Source organism: Triticum dicoccoides, chromosome 5B (genome assembly GCF_002162155.2).
Source record: "Triticum dicoccoides isolate Atlit2015 ecotype Zavitan chromosome 5B, WEW_v2.0, whole genome shotgun sequence".
Lineage (NCBI taxonomy): Eukaryota > Viridiplantae > Streptophyta > Magnoliopsida > Poales > Poaceae > Triticum > Triticum dicoccoides.
In genome coordinates this window covers 86,041,100-86,047,106 of record NC_041389.1, presented here as the reverse complement: position 1 = coordinate 86,047,106, position 6,007 = coordinate 86,041,100, and the positions used below count along the sequence as shown (strand labels likewise).

At 45.0% G+C, this 6,007-nt stretch overlaps 1 pseudogene; it reads right to left on the bottom strand.

Moving 5' to 3' along the window:
• LOC119309142 overlaps positions 1-5,733 on the bottom strand; it is a 14,956-nt pseudogene extending 9,223 nt beyond the window's left edge.
• Positions 5,734-6,007: the final 274 nt, after the last annotated feature.

Here is a 6,007-nt window from a genome sequence, read left to right as displayed (position 1 = left end):
ATTTAGTTTTTGTTGTTTTTTGCTTTATTTTTTAATTCTTTTTGCTTTTAGTTTTAGAAAAATTATAAACTTTCTATTAGTGTCATTAGTTTTCAAATCTAAAAACTCTTTTTTTGTTTCCTTTGTTGCTTTATTTATTTTATTTTGTTTCTACTTACAAAAAAATACTTATTGTTGCTATTTTTATTTTTTTTAGTTTTTTGTTCTGTTTTCTGCATTATTTATTTTTTGTTGTTTTTTGCTTTATTTTTTAATTCTTTTTGCTTTTAGTTTTAGAAAAATTATAAACTTTCTGTTAGTGCCATTAGTTTTCAAATTTGGAAACTCTTTTTTTGTTTTCTTTGTTGCTTTATTTATAAACCGGTGTGAGCGCCCTTCGGTTGGCGAGGTTTTAAAATTCATAATTTTCAAATGAACTCTAAAAAAGTTGGCATAGCATGTGCATGTGCAAAACGGAGAATGGTATCATACTCGTGTGTTACAAAGTTGGCATGTTATCATCATAATAGTTGCGGGAGAAAGTCTTCACTTTTTCTTCGCTTGTGTCGTTTGCTTATTGCGCCGTAACCATGGATAATCTTCATCGTTTATCAGGATGCTTGGGTCAGCCTTGACTTTGAAGGGGGAAATTTCATGAAACTTTTCATACTCTTCAGACATGTCTGTCTTGCCCTCCACTCCCAGGATGTCCCTTTTTCCTGAAAGAACTATGTGGCGCTTTGGCTCATTGTATGATGTATTCGCTTCCTTATCTTTTCTTTTCCTCGGTCTGGTAGACATGTCCTTCACATAGATAACCTGTGCCACATCATTGGCTAGGACGAACGATTCGTCAGTGTACCCAAAATTTTTCAGATCCACTGTGGTCATTCCGTACTGTGGGTCTACCTGTACCCCGCCTCCTGACAGATTGACCCACTTGCACTTAAACAAAGGGACCTTAAAATCTACTCCTTAGTCAAGTTCCCATATGTCTGCTATATAACCATAATATGTGTCATTTCCATTGTCGGTTGCTGCATCAAAGCAGACACCGCTGTTTTGGTTGGTGCTCTTTTCATCTTGGTTAATCGTGTAAAATGTATTCCCATTTATCTCGTATCCTTTCCAAATCATTACAGTCGAAGATGGTCCCCTGGATAACAAGTACAGCTCATCACAAACAGTGCTGTCACCTCTGAGACGTGTTTCCAACCAACTGCTGAAAGTCCTGATGTGTTCACATGTAATCCAGTCGTCGCACTGCTCCGGGTGTTTGGAGCGCAGACTGTTCTTGTGTTCATCGACACACGGGGTCACCAAGGTAGAGTTCTGTAGAACTGTGTAGTGTGCTTGAGACCAAGAATATCCGTCCCTGCATATTATTGAGTCCCTTCCAAGCGTGCCTTTTCCAGTCAGTCTCCCCTCATACCGCGATTTAGGGAGACCTATCTTCTTAAGGCCAGGAATGAAGTCAACACAAAACCCGATGACATCCTCTATTTGATGGCCCATGGAGATGCTTCCTTCTGGCCTAGCGCGGTTACGAACATATTTCTTTAGGACTCCCATGAACCTCTCAAAGGGGTACATATTGTGTAGAAATACGGGCCCCAGAATGACAATCTCGTCGACTAGATGAACTAGGACGTGCGTCATGATATTGAAGAAGGATGGTGGGAACACCAGCTCGAAATTGACAAGACATTGCGCCACATCACTCCTTAGCGTTGGTACGATTTCTGGATCGATCACCTTCTGAGATATTGCATTGAGGAATGCACATAACTTCACAATGGCTAGTCGGACGTTTTTCGGTAGAAGCCCCCTCAATGCAACCGGAAGCAGTTGCGTCATAATCACGTGGCAGTCATGAGACTTTAGGTTCTGGAACTTTTTCTCTGGCATATTTATTATTCCCTTTATATTCGACGAGAAGCCAGTCGGGACCTTCATACTGAGCAGGCATTGAAAGAATATTTCTTTCTCTTCTTTCGTAAGAGCGTAGCTGGCAGGACCTTCATACTGCTTCGGAGGCATGCCCTCTTTTTCGTGCAAGCGTTGCAGGTCCTCTCGTGCCTCAGGTGTATTTTTTGTCTTCCCATACACGCCCAAGAAGCCTAGCAGGTTCACGCAAAGGTTCTTCGTCACGTGCATCACGTCGATCGAAGAGCGGACCTCTAGGTATTTCCAGTAGGGTAGGTCCCAAAATATAGATTTCTTCTTCCACATGGGTGCGTGATTCTCAGCGTCATTCGGAACAGCTAGTCCGTCGGGACCCTTTCCAAATATTACGTGTAAATCATTGACCATAGCAAGTACGTGATCACCGGTACGCATGGCGGGCTTCTTCCGGTGATCTGCCTCGCCTTTGAAATGCTTGCCTTTCTTTCGACATTGATGGTTGGTCGGAAGAAATCGACGATGGCCCAGGTACACATTCTTCCTGCAGCTTGCCAGGTATATACTATCGGTGTCAAGTAAACAGTGCGTGCATGCGTGGTATCCCTTGTTTGTCTGTCCTGAAAGGTTACTGAGAGCGGGCCAATCGTTGATGGTCACGAACAGCAACGCCTTTAGGTTAAATTCCTCCTGTTTGTGCTCATCCCACGTACGTACACCGTTTCCATTCCACAGTTGTAAAAGTTCTTCAACTAATGGCCTTAGGTACACATCAATGTCGTTGCCGGGTTGCTTAGGGCCTTGGATGAGAACTGGCATCATAATGAACTTCCGCTTCATGCACATCCAAGGAGGAAGGTTATACATACATAGAGTCACGGGCCAGGTGCTGTGATTGCTGCTCTGCTCCCCGAAAGGATTAATGCCATCCGTGCTTAAAGCAAACCATACATTCCTTGGGTCCTTTGCAAACTCATCCCAGTACTTTCTCTCAATTTTTCTCCACTGCGACCCGTCAGCGGGTGCTCTCAACTTCCCGTCTTTCTTACGGTCCTCACTGTGCCATCACATCAACTTGGCATGCTCTCCGTTTCTGAACAGACGTTTCAACCGTGGTATTATAGGAGTATACCACATCACCTTCGCAGGAACCCTCTTCCTGGGAGGCTCGCCGTCAACATCACCAGGGTCATCTCGTCTGATCTTATACCGCAATGCACCGCATACCGGGCATGCGTTCAGATCCTTGTAGGCACCGCGGTTGAGGATGCAGTCATTAGGGCATGCATGTATCTTCTCAACCTCCAATCCTAGAGGGCATACGACCTTCTTTGCTGCGTATGTACTGTTGGGCAATTCGTTATCCTTTGGAAGCTTCTTCTTCATTATTTTTAGTAGCTTCTCAAATCCTTTATCAGGCACAGCATTCTCTGCCTTCCACTGCAGCAATTCGAGTACGGTACCGAGCTTTGTGTTGCCATCTTCGCAATTGGGGTACAACCCCTTTTTGTGATCCTCTAACATGCGATCGAACTTCAGCTTCTCCTTTTGACTTTCGCATTGTGTCCTTGCATCGACAATGACCCGGCGGAGATCATCATCATCGGGCACATCGTCTGGTTCCTCTTGATCTTCAGCAGCTTCGCCCGTTGCAGCACCATCGTGCACATCGTCTGGTGCATCTTGATGTTCAGTAGCATCACCGTATCCAGGGGCACATAGTTGTCATCGTACTCTTCTTCCTCGCCGTCTTCCATCATAACCCCTATTTCTCCGTGCCTCGTCCAAACATTATAGTGTGGCATGAAACCCTTGTAAAGCAGGTGGGTGTGAAGGATTTTCCGTCAGAGTAAGACTTCGTATTCCCACATATAGGGCATGGACAACACATAAAACCATTCTGCTTGTTTGCCTCAGCCACTTCGAGAAAATCATGCACGCCCTTAATGTACTCGGAGGTGTGTCTGTTACCGTACATCCATTGCCGGTTCATCTGTGTGCATTATATATAATTAAGTGTGTCAAAAATCATTACAGAACATCATGAATAGATAATTAAGTGACCAAATTAATAGAAGTTCATCATCACATAAAAACCAAAGTAGATACATAGTTCTCATCTAACAACATAAAGCTCTGCAGAGCATCTAAATTAATTAAACCATACATTGAAACTATGTAAAATATTTCAATGCGAAAACAAATGCGATCATAATCGCAACCAAGGTAACAACTGATCCAACGGCATAATGATATCAAGCCTCGGTATGAATGGCATATTTTCTAATCTTTCTCATCTTCAAGCGCATTGCATCCATCTTGATCTTGTGATCATCGACGACATCCGCAACATGCAACTCCAATATCATCTTCTCCTCCTTAAGTTTTTTTATTTTTTCCTTCAAGAAATTGTTTTCTTCTTCAACTAAATTTAACCTCTCGACAATAGGGTCGGTTGGAATTTCCGGTTCAACAACCTCCTAGATAAATAAAATCTATGTCACGTTGGTCGGCATAATTTTCATAAACAATAGATGAACCAATAGTTATGAAAAGATAATATATATCACATCCGAATCATAGACAGGACGAGGACCGACGGGGGCGGATACCAAAACCATCGGCGCACTATATAAGATGCAATAATAAAAGTAAGAAAATAATACAAGTATCTATCTAAACAAACAAGTAATAATATTTTTCCTTTCAGAAAGAAGATAAGAACAAGAGGCTCACCACGGTGGTGCCGGCGATGAGATCGGCGCGGGTGATCGACGACGGTGAAGACGGGGACGGGGCGTGACGGACCGCTAAACCTAGATAAATATTGAGGAAAATGGAGCTTGGCGGTCGAGCTTGAAGAGGAGAAACCTTAAGTAGTGTGGCTCAGGCATTCCATCGAACACCTCGTGTGCATAGGAGGTGAGCTAGAGCACCACCAAGCCCTCTCCCCCTCGGCCAGAAAAAACAGAGTAGTGTGCTCTGCTCTTGCGCGAGGGGCTATATATAGGCACCACTATTGGTCCCGGTTGGTGGCATGAACCGGGACTAAAGGTAACCCTTTTGGTCCCGGTTCATGCCACCAACCGGAACCAATAGTGGTGGGCCAGGAGCCAGGACCATTGGTCCCGGTTCGTCCCATCAATCGGGACCAAAAGGTCCGGACGAACCGGGACCAATGGCCCACGTGGCCCGGCCGGCCCCCTGGGCTCACGAACCGGGACAAATAGCTCCATTGGTCCCGGTTCTAGATTGAACCGGGACTAATGGGCTAAACTGGCCTGGACGAAAGCCCTGTTTTCTACTAGTGCACACACACACTTTTATGAAAGAACCATGTACTTCAAAGTAGTAAAAGACTACGTTCATTTTTATAGTCCGTATTTAGGGAAGAGACCGACTTAAGTTATTTCTTGGTTTCGTCCAATCATTAAATAACTTGATTACAGCAACAGCAACAACATCATCAATACGAGCATATCACTGATTACTAGCGGTTCCTCTGACTCAAATACACATTAATTTTCTAGCCCCGCTGTTATTTGCTACGGTTAAAAGGTTCTGAGGAGGGGGGCCATGGAATACACCGTTGTAGTAGAATTAGCTTGTGGCAAGTACTCCAGCTTTGTTCATCCCAGATATCACCGTTTCTCATGTTTGATTTGAGGAACACAAAACTAAACAAGGTGCCGAGAGCATAGAGAGCGCGCAGACGTGGTACGTACATGGGTCGCGGACGGTGGCGTGCACGGCGTAGCCGCGGGCGAGGAGCAGCTTGACGAGCCACGAGGCGATGTACCCGCCGGCTCCGGTGACGCACACCCGCGGCTGCGACGACGGCGAAGAGGCCATCTCTCCCTGGTCTCCGGTGAACGCGGAGGTTGTCTTGTACCCATCACGTCCTACTGTCCTCTATGTATAGAAGTACTCCTACGAGGCTACGAGAGATACAGAAACATAATCAATCCCTTACACGCAATGGTGGAAGCGACGACGAGGTCGGGTGCTCTACGTAAATCCATTGGATCAGCGGATTTGGATCAGCGCACGATGCCTTCGTGGGGGCCGGCGTCGTGTACTCCTGCAGTCCTCTTATCTCTATTTCTAATGAAGCAGTTGGTAGTCT